General features: G+C 36.3%; 1 protein-coding gene across 1 annotated transcript in view; it reads left to right on the top strand.

Annotated features, from left to right (window-relative positions):
* The window catches only part of MTPN (myotrophin), a 56,668-nt gene that overhangs the window by 13,349 nt on the left and 26,071 nt on the right, over positions 1–17,248 (top strand). The gene's annotated exons all lie outside the window — the stretch shown is intronic.

Here is a 17,248-nt window from a genome sequence, read left to right as displayed (position 1 = left end):
CTCCTTCCCTTCCCTTTTCCCTGTCCCTTCTGTCATGGGTTTATTTACAGATAAAAACTTTAGGAATGTAAACCATTGGATCCAGACACAAGATATTTCCCAGGCTGCATAAGGTTTTAGGAATAAATTCCAGCTGTGGAGCCATGAATTAGTTTCTTGAAAATGAAGCTAATTTTTGCTCATATTAAATTTTCCAAATTGAGACACTACCATAATGTTTTGAATGGATTTTTAAAATTTTGGTAGTCTTTCTTCATATAAGTGCATGCATTCTGTTATGTTAAAATTTTGATTTTATACTACCAGTAAAAATTCAAATACTTCACTCTTTCCATCTGAAAATTTCTAAGTGTGGCTGATTGCTTTAAAACCTTCCAAAGAAGAAAAATAAAGTGAGCTTTTAATGAGTAAATCAGCTATATATAATTAATATATGTGACAGTAGTAGTCATCTTGGGGGGCAAAAACACTTAACGTTAAAAGTTCTGTGTGGGATATAGATAAGGGAATATACCATAAGATTTGAGCTCTTAACTCTCATGGGCTTTCATTTAAAAACTTTTTTGTTAGTAAAAAAGGTAGATGCTTAACACTTTTGTTAGTTAAAAATACTTATAAAGTTATGCATTATGTTTGCACTTAAAATTTTTTCTCGTTCACGTTTTGATTTTCATTAGTTCTGTGTGATATTTATTGGTAAGTAAATTAATAGAAATGAACTATAATTTGAATATATACTTCCGGAACTTTGAGTAGTCCTAAGAATCCTGGAGACAGAAAAACATAGTTATTTGCATAACTATGTTAAAAACACAGAAATTTTTTTTTTATTTTATAGTTCTCATCTTTAAACAAGGCGTACGTGTTTTTTTACTGTGAACAGTTTTTTTTTTCCAAAAAAATTTTTTTTGCCAGATTCTCAGGCATCGTCAACCACTGAAATATGTTAAAATTGCTACCATTTGTAGTAATTTTGTCAGTGAAAATAACCCACAGGTGGGAACATGTCTGGGATATGACTGATCCTGGTAGATTTTAGAAGGTGATTACTTTGGTCAGGATCAGCCTAGTAAGGATTTTAACTAGTAATAAACTATTCTTCAAAACAATTGAAAATGTTTTCCATGGACACATTATTATTTATTTATTAAGTAGGTGCTCATTAAATGAATTGCTTATTATGGGTATTATTACTGTTCATTACTTTGAGTTCATATTTATAATATGGAAAGTTTGATGCATTTGGTGTGGCAGACCTTTCCTGATAACTTTGTAGAAAATATGTAGAATTAAGAGCCATTTGATTAAGTATTTCTCAGACCTTCTACCTTTCTCTCGTGCTGTCTACCTATATTATCTCCTTTTTTGTTTGCTTTGCTCCTCAGTGGTAAATTATACATTTGAATCCACTGCTATGTAGTTTATAACTCTGGTACTTTTTATCCAGTAATATCACTAGTGCAGTATTATGTAATTTTTTGGCAAAGTTGTATCCTAAGGCAAGGATTTGTAACCTCAAGGGGCAGGGGAGAGAGGACAGAGGGACAGTTGTAGGAAAGGAGAGGCCATAGCATTCATCCAGTTCTCAAAAGGCTCTGTCACTATCAAAATACTAAATACCACAATCTTAAGGAAATTCTGAACTCTTAGTGGGGAAAGGTAATACTTAGCTGTAACTGAATTACTGGGTACATTGACTCAACTATATGGAATTTGTTAAATGTAATAGTTTTACTGCATTCTGCTGTCAGTCAGGTGTCCAGTATTAACTTACACGCTGTGCTACAAAATGGTCACACGTATGCTAATTTAGTCTACTCTTTGTTAAATAGCTTTTGAGGACACTGGTTTCTTGTGACAGTACAGTATGTACTTAGAACTCAGTTGCAGCAACATGTAGGTGTCTTAGAGATCAAAGGAAGCAAATTACTTGTGTATTTTCACCTGAAAAAAAGTCCTAAAAAAGAGTTCTCTGCAAGAGTCAAATGGCCATTTCGTTTGGAAATATAAAGAATGCTATCCCAGTCTGAATGTTTATTATTCAAATGAACCTACTGTGTAGTAGAGGCTTGTAGGAAGTACTGGATCTAGTAAACCTCCCTCCCAGACCACACTTTTGAGATGCATATAAAAGGTTTTGCCATTGGGGCACCTGGGTGGCCCAGTCAGTTAAGCATCTGCCTTTAGCTCAGGACATGATCCCGGGGTCCTGGGATCGAGCCCCCACATTGGGCTCCCTGTTCAGCGGGAAGTCTGCCTCTCCCTCTTCCTCTGCCCCCCCCTCCCCAACTTGTGCTTGCTCACTTGCTCTCTCAAATAAATGAAATCTTCTTTTTAAAGATTTTGCCATTAAGGACAGGAAATCTGAAACTATTGGAAGTATATATGTATTTGTAAATATGTTTTTACTCCATATTAAAACCATTTAGGAGAGTAGATAAGGCATATATTGAAATAAGCTGGGGAAATCTTGTGAAAGGAAGATGTAGAAAAATAGAAATACAAAATAAATAGACTGGGTAAAGTGACCTACTCCCTGTTTAGACTGGGGATGTAGAAAGAGAACACTTCATATCACAAAGCCCCTTGAAATGATTTTTTTTATTCACCATCGTACCTAACCTTTTGTCCCTTGTTTGCCTTAAACTTCCAGAAGCTATACTTAGAGTGAAGTAGTCCTAGCAGCCCGCCAGAAGAGAAATTACTCTCTGGACCATGTAAGTGATTAAAATGACAGTATCCCTAGAATATAGGTAAAGCAAACCAAAGACCTAATACTTTGTCCTGTTACAAATAAACATAATGATATTCTAATAGCCACCATGTAATATTAGGTTATTTGCTGAGTGCTTTGTCTAGATTTTCTCATTTAATTCTCAAACATTTGTTTTAAAGAAGACACCATGAAAAATTGTTTTTACAGGTAAGGTAAATGACAATTGAAGAAATGTAAGTAATGTGCCCAGGTTAACCAGGCTAGTAAATGGCAGAGCCAAGATTTGTCTGTAGATCTGTTTGATTCCATAAACCACTCTCATTCCATTACATGAACGGGAGTATTTTTTTTGGAAAACTGAGGGGGTACAGAAATGGAGTTTCAATTTTTTTTTTATGACTTAGCACAAACTTGTGGTCAAAAGAGAAACTTTTAGAACCACGGTGACCATAGTCCAGCTCGTGCTATGCGAATTACAGCTTTTAGTTGACCCGATGAACTTGTGTCTTTTTGTTCACTTCTGTACATTTCTACCGTGTAGAATAATGTCCAGCTCTTAGTGGGAGCTTATCAGTATTTGTTGAATAAATGACCAGATAAATGGGTAGTGAATGAAAAAGCTCTCTAAAGCTAGAAAGTCTTAGAAAAGATCTAGAGCTGTGCATGCGGTGGTAGGAGTTTATATAGAAAGAGCTTGTGGTTATTCTCTATCCAGAACATGAAATCAAGATCAGATTAAGGAGTATCAGCTTGGGCTGAAAGTCACTGGCAAGATTTGGAGTCTAAATGGCAGGAAAAGAAGAGCATCCAAAATCTGAAGAAGAAATAAAGTGTTAACAGAGACAGAAACCAGGTGAACCAGTTCACCTTCATGTTGGCATTAGCAAACTGGCAGAAAGGGGCCTGAATCAGGGTGAGGGAGAGCTATAATATGTCTTGGGATTTAACTCTTGTCACCCAGTACATTAGGGGTGTTCTGTGTTCTTCAGTGCTTTTAACTGGTGTCTAAGGTGTAATACAAAAGACAAGGAGATCAAAAAAAAAAAAAAAAAAGATGTCAGGCCACTTTGAGTTAGTCATGTAAAAAAGTCATTTCTTAAAATCATTATAAGACTTCTTTACCTTTGATAGAGAACATTGCTCATTATTTCTTTTGTAATTTGTTATCCAAGAGGAAACAATCAAATTATTACACAGTACCACCAAAGCCAGTTATTATTTGCTGGTTTTGCTTAAAATGAAAGATGAATTCAGCACCTACTTTGGCTCCTAGAGTTTGACTCAAAATATTAAGACTTATTTTTTAAAATAAGGCTTGGAGGTTTTCTGCAGTTAGTCCTAAAAGTGCTTGTTTTCATTCCGAATACTCATTTTTATAAGGATATATTTTGAACAGGTGTGTGGATAATTATTCTAAAGGAAATAGTGGACTCTGTGCGTGTGTGTGTGCATATATTATAAATACTGCGTTTTTTTCTCAAGCATTGAAAGCTCTTAAATGAACTTTTATTTATTTTTACAAAACTAGAAAAATAGAACTTTGAATTTGAAGTCAGATGTTCTGAGGTTAATTTTCTTTGGAAGCAAGATGGATTGAATGATGTTTTTGTACAGATTTTTTAATGGAGTTTTAAATGTAAAAATTGTCCATTACCTTTTAGCTACTATGGAAAGTTACTAGAATTAGTATACTTAAAAAAATTTTTTTGTTGCAAGATTTAGGCAAAATAATAAATGTTTTCAAAGTCTAATGTGAAATAAAAAGACAGATTTTAAAAAGCCATGTAACTTTATATTAACACTCTCACAGAAGCTGTGGTTTTCCACAGTTTTGGGTCTATCCATAAAGGTAATATTATTCTTACCTTTAATATAATAATTTAATATTTTTACCTTTATTTTCAAAATAGTAATTTTCCAGTATTGAGCTTTTCTTTGCTTCATCATTGTTGGTTTCATTGTGTGTGTGTGTGTGTGTGTGTGTGTGTGTGTGTAAATTTGTGTGTTTTGTGTGTTATTTTTGCTGTTTGCTCCTTGGGTGTTTTTTTTTTTTTTTTTTTTGTCCCGGTGTTTATATTAAGGCCTTTTGTATTAGTTTTTAGTTTTATTGCAGTGGGGTTAGAGAATAGGTTCTATAAGGTTTTCAACTTCAGGATGTATTAAGGTTTTCTTTGGTTTATTACAATCAGGTTTTGTTAATCAGTAGAAGTTAAAGGTGGAGTTTCCATAAAGTACAGAGTTTGATATATATTAATTCAATCTTACTGATTATTAATCATGCCTGCTGTATTCTTACCTGCCAAAGACTGAGATTATTATGATGGTCTCTCACTACAGTGCTATTTTTGTCAGTTGTTTTCTTGGTATTTGGTAGATTCATGACTAACATACACATTTTTTTAAATGTAAAATGAGCATCTTTGCATATATACTTTTCTTTGCCTTGAATTCAACTTTGTCATCTGTTAACATTACTCATTAATTTTTTAGATATATGTACCTGATATATTTTTGCCCATTCGTTTATATTTTTCACATTTTCTCACATTATTTTGTTTTTAGGTGTGTGTCTCATTGGATTTTTGTTTGCTTTTCTTTTTGCCAATGTTATTTAACAAAATCCAAGATTCATTCTTTATCTTTAAATTTGTGACTTAAACCTATTCACATTTGTTGACATAACTGATCAGTTTAAATTTTCTTTTTAGACTTTGAATTTATTTTGTTTAAACTTACTTTCCTTTTGCCTTTTTTTTTTTTAAGCCATAGGAATTTATTTTCTCTGCTTCCTTTTCTTCATGACTTGAAAGGTATTCATTTTTTAGTTCTACCAGAACTTAAATTTCATCAGAAAAAGTGTTTGAGTCTAAATTTTGCTAAGCAGTAGGATTTAGTTTGTTTTAGTTTTTCAAAACAAAAATATGTGTGTTGCTTTGATTATAAAAGTAATGGATTTTTAAATTTTTAATGGATTTTTCATTTTCAAAAAATACAGCGTTATTGAAATTCATGAAGGAGAGTATTCTCATAGTCCTGGTCTCTAAAGATGACAACTAATAAATTTATCATATATGTATTCTTTGAAATTTTATATGATTATAGATGAACATATTCTTCTAAGTTTTGAAGTAGGTGGGATCGTTCCTGCTTTCGTCACTCAGCAGCATGGTCCTCTCCCTGTCAGCAGTACAGAATTTGGGCAAGTTACCTTCATTGTGCCTCAGTTTCCTTGTACAGGAATAGTAGCACTAATTTCCTATAAAGCTTTTGTGATAATTAAGTGAATTAATACCTGGAAAGTACTTGCAACAGTGCCTGGCCACATGGTAAGCATTCAAGAGCTATGTTATTTTCATCTTAAATGAGTCTGCATAGCATTTCATGGAGGATATGCCATCGTTTATTTAAGTCTCCCATGTTCAGCATTTAATTGACACAATTCGTGATTGTGTCACTTAATAAGGCCCAAATCGGATAGAATCTAGTGGATTTTTATTTCCTCACCTACTTTCTGTTTTATATAAATGTGTGATTGTATGTGCTTGTTAAATTCTGTGTCTTTTCTCTCAAGACTTATTTTTGACATCTGTGTTATCTAGTTTTTAACCATATTTGCTTAAGTAAAGGCTTAATTGGCTTTTCATCATTAATTCTTTGCCGCCAAAACTCCCCATTCTTGTGTTCTAATTTTGAATTCATTTCTTCTATTTCACTGAAGCAGCCGTTCTCAAAGTACTGTAGATCTCATAGATCTCTGGGGGCCCCAGGGACCCCTTCAAGACATCCATAAGGTCAGAACTATTTTCGTAGTAATATTTAGACTTTCTTTGCTGTCTTCACTATGACGACACTTCTGGTGATGCAAAAGCAGAGGTAAGTAAAGCCACTGTGTAAATCAGGGCAGCAGCACCAACTGTACGGCTTCTAGTCGTTGTGAACTTTACTCCCACACGTGCACAATTAGATATATGCCAGCTTCCCTTCAGAATGCCCTTGATGAAACACTAAACATTCCCTTTCATTAGATCTTGGTTATATGGTGTACACTTCTTTCATATTCTATGTGGAGAAATGGAAAGTGGAGCTGCGACCTGAACTAGCTGCCTTTTCGATGGAGCAAAACCCTGTAATTATCCATTTGGTTATTCAGTCTTGGATATTTGGCAGATATTTTCTTGAAAATGAAGTTAGTGAGCCTGTCAGTTCAAGGAAAAGAGCTTGAAGAGAAAAGTCCAATTTTGGAACATTTATATCTGCCATTTCGAGTTTGACAGCTTCCCAGTACTTAACGGTTTTACTGATGAGATTGGAGGTGTTATCAGTGAATGTGATTGTTTTGATAGTGAAGAAAGAAGTGCATCAACATTTGGAAGATCTCTGTAACTCAGTAAACCAGTACTTTGTAAATGACCAATGCGTGACCTTACAAAATCATGCATATGTATACAAGATCCATTCAGAGTGTAAATAGACTGGTGGGTTTTAATGTAACAGTATGAAGTTCATTGATACAGTGACAGATTCCACATTGTAAATAATCTTTAACAAACTACCGCTTGAGTTTTAGTGTAGTGTCAAAGAAAATCCATAATTAACTGAAAAGGCTGTTACAAACATGTTAAACTTTGGGTGCCTGGGTGGCTCAAATGGTTAACTTCTGCCTTCAGCTCTTTCGGTGCAAGTCATGACCCCAGGGTCCTTGGGGTTGCGCCCCACATCTGGCTCCTTGCTCAGCGGGGAGCCGGCTTCTCCCTCTCTCTCTTTGTCCCTCTCTCTGCTCGTTTTCTCGCTCTCTCCCTCAAAGAAATAAAATCTTTTTTTAAAAAAAGTTAAATTTTTTACTCATTCAACTACGTATCTGCAGGAGGCCGAATTTTCTTCGTATATTTTGGCCGAAACGATCTGTCAGAACAAATTGAATGTGGCAGCAGATATGAGAAGTCAGCTGTCCTCTATTAAGGCAGACATTAAAAAAATGGCAAAAAAAAAAAAAAAAAAAAGTAATGCAGTGTCACCCTTCACCTTTTAGGTGAGAGGGGAAGAGGAATACAGTTATTTTTTATTTTTTAAAATCTCATTTATGTTAACATGCAATGTGTTTCTTTTTGTTAATTCTAAATGAATTACTAAATATTTAAAAGGTTTTCTGCTTTGGTAAATACCCATAGATAGAACCATTATAAACAAAAAACACTTTGGGATGCTGAGACTAAACGTCAGAGAATTTACTGCACCAGAAGTCTTCAAGGTGCTGCTCACCTCCTCCTCCTTCCCTCATGGGAGCGTCAGTGGTATATTTTCTGAATCGCTGGTACCCAGGACTGCCTTTGCCTTTACACATGAATGTTGATGAGCTTGGTGTGGAACGCATGAGTCATAATTTATTCTCTCTCAGCTGCAGATCAGAGATTCTGGAGACCTTCTGCCTACCTCTAACATATTTAAAAGACACCTCATACATCTCCCATTAGTGTCAGTGTCAGTAACTCTCCTCAGAGGCTTATACCCGATCCCCAGGTCCTCTCCAGATAGCATTACTATAGATAGTTTCTTTCTCTTGTCCTCTGGAACTCAGTGCTATAGAAAGAGACCAGGCTAATTTAATTTTCTTTAGAGTTAACACATTTTTTATTTTTTTTGTTTTTGTTTTCATCCTTGTAAAATAAACTGCAAAACTAATGGGCGGCGGCTGGGGGGGGGCGCGGGGGGGCGGTTCTGTTGAATTTTGTCAATGAGCTTTTTACGATCTGCAGGTTGTAGTCTTTTTGAACTCAAAAGTTTACTTTTATAACCTTCGATTCCTCTTGTTCTGACCATGTGTTCATAGATTTTAGCTTTACTGTCATTATATCATTTTAATCATATTTGTTTATCACCTCAGTATTCTGGGAGAATTTCTAAAGCTTATTGTCAAGTCTTTAATTAAATTTTCTTAATTTGGAGTTGGTAGTGTTACCCAGCTCTGCTGACTTTGGTGCGGATTTTAATCTCGCGGTTGCAGTTTTAATTCTTCTGCCATATTTCACTTTCTCAGCCAGTTTCCTATTCCCATCAGCCTGGATCTCGGTTTGTTCGCTTTGCATGTTTGCTTGTTTTCATCTTAAGATACTTTTTTCATAGAAACCATGTCTTTTGGATTCTAGCTTGATCACTCTGAATGCTTTCTAAAATTAAGTTTCTTGAATTTTCAGTATGATTTTTCTTTTCCTTTGTTACACTTTTCTTGCAGTTTTCATACACCCCATATTGTTTTTCTTCTGTGACTTACCCTTTAAAGGGGAAAGCTGTCCAGACTGAGGGTATGCAGACTCGTAAAACGTGAGGATCACTCCTGACTACACATATCGTCTGCCTTGTACTAGAAGAATCCTAGTTTCTGGTAGCTTTATTGGCCTAATGGGATATGTTTTAGATTCTCTATTGCCTATTCTAAAACACTACTTAAAAAATTCTAACTTCAGGTAGGACTGTGCCTTAGCTCTCTCTGTGACTCTGTCGCTACAAGAAGTGGTTGATCCTTCGTGGGAGGAGAAATAGTGGATCACTTTTGTTTCCTCTGACAGGAACTGATTCTGCAGCTAAGAAGAGACAGTGGGGGAGAAGAAACTTTTTACCTTAATAACCTCTTACCAAAGGGAATATATGACTGAACAAGAGAGCGGCTTATTTTTCTTTCTTTTAACCTCAATCATGAAGTAGGCAGTCCACACCTGGTGCGGTGGCTCCATGGTCCTAAGTTACCTAAGCTCCTCCCTCCTTTGTGAATCGCTTCTGTCTTCAGGGTCACCTCATGGTGCAAAATGGCTACTGGAGTTTCAGCCACCATTCTCACATTCAAACAGGAATAAGAGGAGAAGTATATCTTCCAGTAAGTCCTTGAGGCACCATTCAACTTGTGTTCTCACCTACTGACTACTCCTAGGTACTAGAGTTGCTGGGAAATGTGTGCTAGCTGGGCACATTGCCAACCTAATAAAGTCAGAATTTGTTGATAAAGAAGGGTAGAATGGAGAGGGTAGTATCTTTGCTGCCGTGGCAATATAGCGTGGTAACATGTAACTAGATCACAGGGGCGGCTTCGGTAACACCCTAGGTAATGAAGGTACAAGTAGCTGGCCGGTATGCTTGGTTTTCTGAGTTGTGTTTTGTTTGTTTTTGAGAGAGAGCACAATTGCAGGAAGGTGGAGAGGGGCAGAGAGAGAGAATCTTCAGCAGGCTCCATGCCCAGAGTGGAGCCTGACGTGGGGCTTGATCTCACAACCCTGAGATCATAACCTGCACTGAAATCAAGAGTCAGATGCTTAACCGACTGAGCCACCGAGGCACCCCCATTCTGAGCTTTTTTGAGTTGTCTTTTTCTGTTTGTCTTCACAGAAGTTGAGGCAGGTATATCAGGAATGTGTCCCAGAGAATATATCACTTATACTGGAGGACAGTTTGCTCTCTGGTTTAGTTTGTGGACACAATTTAGAGAAGTGAGAACTTCCAAACATTTAGTATTAGCATTAGGATTTAATGTGTTCCTACTGTTTTAATTTGTTTAATATCTTTATTACATCGTTAAAATAATTCTGAACTAGAATTGATGGCACACTTACCCATTTTCCATGAGAATGATATGAGCAGGTCTTACTGTCAGCGAATTTTGCCATTTTATGTTCTCCAACTTTTTTTCTTCTATTTTGTGACCCAATTTCAGAGATGTTAAAATGCAGGAAAATGCGTGCTTTGGAACTGATGAAGTGTATGATATTGTTATGTTCTATAAAATAAGAACTTTAATGGTACAGGGTATTTGGTATTAATCTACATGTCCAGAATTAGGATATTTAGGTAAACTATGGCACATCTACTCGAGAGACTGTCGTGTAGCTTTCAAGAATGGTAGCAAGACAAGATACCTAAATGTTAAATAATTAGTGTGATTTACTTTCACAGAAAAAAATTAAACAGAAGGAAAGCAAGGTAATAATGGTTGTGTTTTAGATGGCAAGACTCACTAGAAGAAAGATCTCTTTTCCAAATGTTATTTAATGAATGTGTTACTTTTTAAATTATTTGTGGTGGCTGTGGGATTGTCTAACACTTATGAAGGAATCAATTAGAAATAAATCCTGCTGTGCTAATTTCCCTTTTTTTGCAGTTCCTAGACTACTATTAGATGAAGGAACTCTCAATCATTTCATTGAAATTTTTATATTTTAATGTTATGCTTGGGAGAATGATGGTAAAGGATGGTGGGATAAGAATTTAATGAACTAGATTCAAGACTGTTTGAATGGTAATACCCACATACGCTACCTATTTCTTTGTGTAGTGAACTGAAGGAAGTTTCCTGAATACTGCTGGGGCTCATTCTTCATCTTTTCTCATTTTCTAATGAATGTCTTAGGTCACCATAATGAAGGTAGGTGAGGTACAACTAGAGGGAGGTTGGGGATCAGAACTAACAAATTCCTTTCAGTTAGAATCTAGCAAGAACTTGACAGCCTGGAAAAATAAAATGACCATTATAAGTTGAAATTTAATAGCAATTAATGTAATGGCCCTATGTGTATACTCAAAATGAGTAACTGAAGTTCAGGGTAATAGCAAATCACGTAAAGAGATTTCATTTTAGTTATAATGTGATGATTTCATTTTAGTTATCTGATGTGGCTGTTAAACATAATTGGTAATCTAACATGAAAATCGAGACTGCTTGTTCCATGCGTCCCCAAGGGGTAGAACCAGAACTGTAAAGTGGGAATGAGCTGATTGGTAAGATCTTGAGTTGCCTTTCATTAGAGAGGTTTACTTGTAGGCTGGGCATACACAAACAAGGATTCAAACAGAGTGAGGGGTTGGGTTGGATGACATTCAGAGTCCTCTCAAATACTGAGACTCTGTGACTTTCAGACACACGAATAATATTTTTAAACTACCTCTTTGTGGAGTGATCGTTGTTATGGTAAGTAGGGGGTTCCATAGTGTGACAAAGATGCTATATATATGACTGCACCAATTCATTAAATTGGACTATTGGCACAAGTCACCCGTAGACATCATAGGCAGTATGTATAAGTAAGGCACTCTCCTTTTTTTTAATGGAGTTTTTATTGAAGTACATAAATAACAGATACCTAATTGAAAAAAGGTGAAGTGTAGTCAGAGACATAAACTAAGAACTGTGAGGATTAAAAGGAGGGAATTACATATCAAGAGTATCAAGGGGGAAAAAGAATATCAGGTAAAAGTTTTACAAGAGAAAATAGGTCTCGAAGGCTAAGTGCAATTTCAGCAGATCAGGACATGAATGGAAGTGGGGTAACCATGACAAAAGCAACAACATGAAGTTGCCTAGAAGTGGGAAAACACTGATATGTTGGGAGCGGTGTATGTATGAGGTAAAATGGCCAGAATGGTAAGTTGGTGTTGAAGTGAAGAGGAGTTGAGTGTTGTGATGAGGATTTTTTATTCAGCAAGAGGGAGCGAGCAGTTGGCATTTTTTGAGTGAAGGAGTAGCATGACCGATCAGTCTTACTTTTTAGGAACACTGAGGTACTTGATTGACATTTGTTGAATTGTTAAATGTGGAGAAATTAAGTAGAAAGCTATTCAGATGAGAACCATTGAGGGCTCTATTAATAAAAGCATTTGGCATTATTGAGTGCTCACTGTGTGCCAGGCGCCTTACATTATTTCAGTGAAGCCTCACAACTATCGTGTGGTAGGTACTTTCCAAGGTAACACTTGCTGGATTTCCAGGAGGAAATTCCTATGAGAAATCCATCCACCATATTCTCTTACGTACACATGTGCTGTGTTCACCCATACTCTCTAAATCACCTTAGTGAATACTGTTACTTCTCAGTACAGCATTTTAACATACTATCATAATCAGCAATCACAAATTATTCTTGAAGTTTTAAAGTACCATAGTAGGCATTGTGGTAGAAATTAAAGAAGTATAAGATGTAGTCTGATTCATAAGTAGACACAGACCCACAATTCTTTTTTGTACCATTAGCATGCCCAGCACAATGCTAGGAACATGGCTTCTTAGTAAATACTAGTTGATTTATTGATATTAAATGTAGAATTAGACCATTTCACCAATAATTTTCTAGTCAGATAAGAATTTATCAGTATAACTGAAACTCTTGGTTTATTCAGAACAGTGGTACTTGAGAAATGAAGGATGACTGACCTTCACAAATGCTAGTAATGTCATTTAATTTTCAAAATTTGGAAAACCTGTCCACTGTCCAGCCCTAAAATGTCATGCTTCAACATTGGAATAAATGATATTGCTTACAATTTATTCAGTTCTCCCCTTAACATAGAACTCACTGACTTTTTAATATAAACTAGTCACGCATTATCACATCCTTTTTTTTTTCTTTTAATTCTATGAATAATTTTGATTAGGACCAGGGAAGAATCAGAGAAGGTAGTCTGCAAATGTTAGAATATGGAATAATCTTAGAACTCTTCTTGGGTTCCATTTGATTTAGAATACCACATGGACTTTCTCTTCCCACCATAATCTAAACCCCCTTATTTGAGAGGCACCAGGAGTCAACCTATTCTAAAGCATTTCATAGTCACTATAGTGGTTCCGGATAGAATGTATTTAATTTAAACTCACTGGAAAATATTGCAGAGTTTATTATGTTTGCCATATTATGTATCTGGAATATGCCATATTTGGAGAAAATAAGAATAGTTTAAAAACAACTTAGAAGAAAAATATGGCAAAATATAATTGTAATAGAATAAAAATCTATTTTGTGTATTTTTAACAACCAACAGGCTTCATGTTTCAATAAAAGAAAGAGAGTAAAATCCAGTAAAACTGGATAGATAATTCTTGTTGAAAGGGAAAGGGAAAGCCAGGCAAGCCGTGATGTGATGACGAATTAGGTTTGTCAGTCTGTGTTACTTCAACTGCATTTGGTAAATAGAAGCTGTGTGCAGTTATTATTTGTGACCTGCATGGTTATTTACACACATATCATGATGAAAAACATTCTCATAAACACATTACTGCATGGTGAGGTCTTCAAAAATATATGTAAACTTTATACCTGAGGAAGCATTTGTTACTCAAAATTTATAGTCAAAGTATTTTGATATAGATATTATTACAGGACTGTATAAGGATGACCGAACTTACCAGCTCTTTAAATTATATATGATTAAATCATATATAGATCCCCAAATCATATATAGATCCCCAAAATTTGTTACAAAACTCCTGGTAGACATGGATAAGTCAGGAGAGGAAACAGAGAAGCAGTAGTCAATAATGTGGTGTCCCTGAAGCCAGAAGAGAGTGTGTTTAAAAAAGGAAGAAATGATCCACTTTGTTACTTCTGTGAGGTTAAGGTGAGGACCGAAATAACCTTTGCATTTTGCAACATGGAAGTCACTGACCTCAGCAAAAATGGTTATGGTTTAGTGTTGAGGGTGGAAGTCAGATTAGAACAGAAGGTGAGAAATTGGAGCTAGCAAATACAGACAGTGCTTTTGGAAAATTTAGCCATGAGAGGGAGGAGGGAGAACAGTAACTGAAAGGTCTAAGGATGGGCCTAAGGAGAGGTTATTGTGTTGTATTTTGCTTGTTTAGTGGAAGAGCTGTGCGTGGCATATACTGATGAAAAGGAGCCCATAGAGCAGTAGAGGTTGAAAACATAGGCAAGAAAAGAGATAAACAAAGGATTAAGTTTTCTAAAAAAATAGGAAAGGATGATATCCAAAACAGAGGTGAGAGTTTGGCTTCCGATAGGAGGAGAGGAGAGAGTTGTCAGTGGTAGGAAGGTGTGGGGGGAGGGAAGTTGCTAAGGGAGTGGCTGTCTGAAGACAGTCTTCTGTGTAGAGGGTACAGTGAGGTTATCTGCTGAGAATGAAAGGGAAAGAGAAGGTAGAGAAGTCTGAGGTATATAAAAAGTGAAAGAAATTTAAAATAGTCTCTGTGGAAAGTGGAAAAGCAAGAGAAAAAGGAAAACATGGTAAGATTGTCATGTAATGCTAAGGGACCCCTTGAGATAGTACATCTTTCTTTAGTCCCAGAATCTGGGAGACAAAATTAGGATTAGATTTTTCTTTGTAGCTCATAATGTTTCATTAAATTAGAATCAAGATTACAGAACAGGTGTCTAACTTCCTCTCTGATGTCACTAATGCCTAGAGTATGGGCAGAGGGTAGGGAGAAAGGAACTAGATAGAGCACTATCTTCCTTCCCTATTTTATCACCACTACTGCAGTTACACCTATCAAGACCGCTGAAAACCTGGTGAAATTATCATTGAACCCCCCCCACATCAGTAAACACACCATTGATCTCAAGTTACTGCTGCTGTTACTAGATAACTAATGTATTATCCACGTGTGCTTGAAATGGAAGGTGTCATGTATGACCTGCTTCCAAATCTATTACTTGAGCAACCTCACCATTTCTTCATCTAGAAGCTTTATCATATCAACATTTACTGTATGTCGGAAACTATACTAGGCATTGGAGATGCAAAAGTAAATAATAGAGCCATGGTACCTGACCTGTGTTCATAGAGGATACAGATAGAGGCAGTTTGAGTACAATGTGGTGAGTGTTAACCACAGGGAAATGCAATGCTTTGAGCACACCTGTGAAGCTCCCATCACTCAGTGCTGAGGTGGTTAGAAATGACTCTCCAGGCAGTTGTATTAAAGCCTGCTTCTAAAGGATTAGTGGGCGTTAACTAAACAAAGGAGGGGGGTGTGGGGAGGGGAAATGGGGGTTCTGGGGGAGAAATGCTGTGAGAATTGAAGTTGAAAGGGCAGTCACCAGATAGATCACTCCAGATCTTCTAAAGTATGTTGTTTAGACATTATTCTCTGGGAGCAATGAATAGCCATCAGATGACTTTTTAAAAGGGAATGATGTGATCACAGTTTATGTTTAGCAAGCTCCCTGTAGTTGCATAGTAAAGAATGGAGTAGACAAAATAGTGCTGAAAGGTAGGATATTGATAAGGATGTTTTTTCCAGCAATTCGGATGATTGTTTTGATCTCTGAAGCCCACCCAGCTGGTCGGGGGTCACATTGATCCTCTCTCATCCCACTTTAAAACTTCTGGTTCCGTGCAGTTAGTTGAGGTGTAGGATGTAAGGCCACAGTTTTTCCTTCAGCACTAACAGTGAAGGAACTTGACCTCAACTAGCTTTTGCTCTTTAAGGCTCCCACAAAGATTATGAGTCACCCCTGTTCTCATCCTATCTCAAATATTGCTTTGTTAGCAGCCCATTTTGTAAGAATAGAGCCACAGAGGTTTGATTTCAGGAAAATCTTTTACTGAGGTATAATTGAAATACAACAAACTACAGATATTTAAAGTGTACAATTTGGTAAGTTTTGACATGTATATACCTGGGAAATCATCACCACAGTCAAGATAATGAACACATCCATTACCCTCACTGCTCTTTTGTAATCCCGCCCTCCTGTTGTCCCTCTCCTCCCCTTCCCCCAGGCAACCACTGATCAGCTTTCTATCACTATAGTGATAACAGTTTGCATATTTGGGGGTTTTTTAAAGATTTTATTTATTTGAGGGAGAGAGAGAAGGAGCAGAGGGAGAGGGAGAAGCCAGACTCCCCTCTGAGCAGGGAGCCCAATGCAGCAGAACTCCAGGATCATGACCTACCTGATCCAAAGGCAGATGCTTAACCGACTGAGCCACCCAGGCGCCCCAAAAGTTTGCATATTTTATAATTTTATGGCAATGCTGTACTTTCTTGATTACTTCATTTCTAGTAATTCTTGAAATCAGGTAGTACTAGTCTTCCACCTTGTCCCTTTTTTAAAGTGGTTTTGGCTAGTCTGGATTCTTTGCATTTCCAGATGAAATGTAGGATCAGTTTGTCAGTTTCTTTAAAAAGCCTCCTGTGGTTTTGACTGGTACTGTGTTGAATCTACACATCAGTTTGGGGAGAATTGACATCTCTGCAGTCCTAAGCCTTCCAACCCACAAACGTGGTATATCTCTCCATTTCTTTAAGGTCCTCTCTAATTTCAATAATTTTTAGTAGTTTTTGGTGTATATTTCACATTCTTGTTAATTTATCACTAAGTATTTCATATCTTTGGATGCTTTTGTAAATAATACTGATTTTACTTCTGATTTGCAATTACTCATTGCTAATATACAAAAATGCAGTTGATTTTATATATTGTTTTGTCCTGAAACACTGCTAAAGTTACTTACTAGTTCTAGTAGCTTTTTGGTAGATTCCATGGAATTTTCTACATAGATGATCATGTCACCTGCAAATAAATAAAGACACTTTTACTTTTTTTTTCTTCCCCAAAATGGATGCTTTTTTTTCTTGCCTAATTGCATTGGTTAGAACTTCCAGTACTGTGTTGAGTAGAATCGATAAAAACAGAGACGTCTTGTTCCTGATTTTTAGGGGCAAAGCATTCAATATGTCACCAATGAAGTATGATAGTTGTAGTTAATTTTTTTTTTTTTTTTTGGAAGCCCCTAATTAGACCAGGGAAATTTTCT

Source organism: Ursus arctos, unplaced genomic scaffold (assembly GCF_023065955.2).
Source record: "Ursus arctos isolate Adak ecotype North America unplaced genomic scaffold, UrsArc2.0 scaffold_3, whole genome shotgun sequence".
In the NCBI taxonomy this organism is placed as follows: domain Eukaryota; kingdom Metazoa; phylum Chordata; class Mammalia; order Carnivora; family Ursidae; genus Ursus; species Ursus arctos.
Note: the sequence above shows the minus strand (reverse complement) of the source record. Positions and strands in the feature narration are given on the sequence as shown.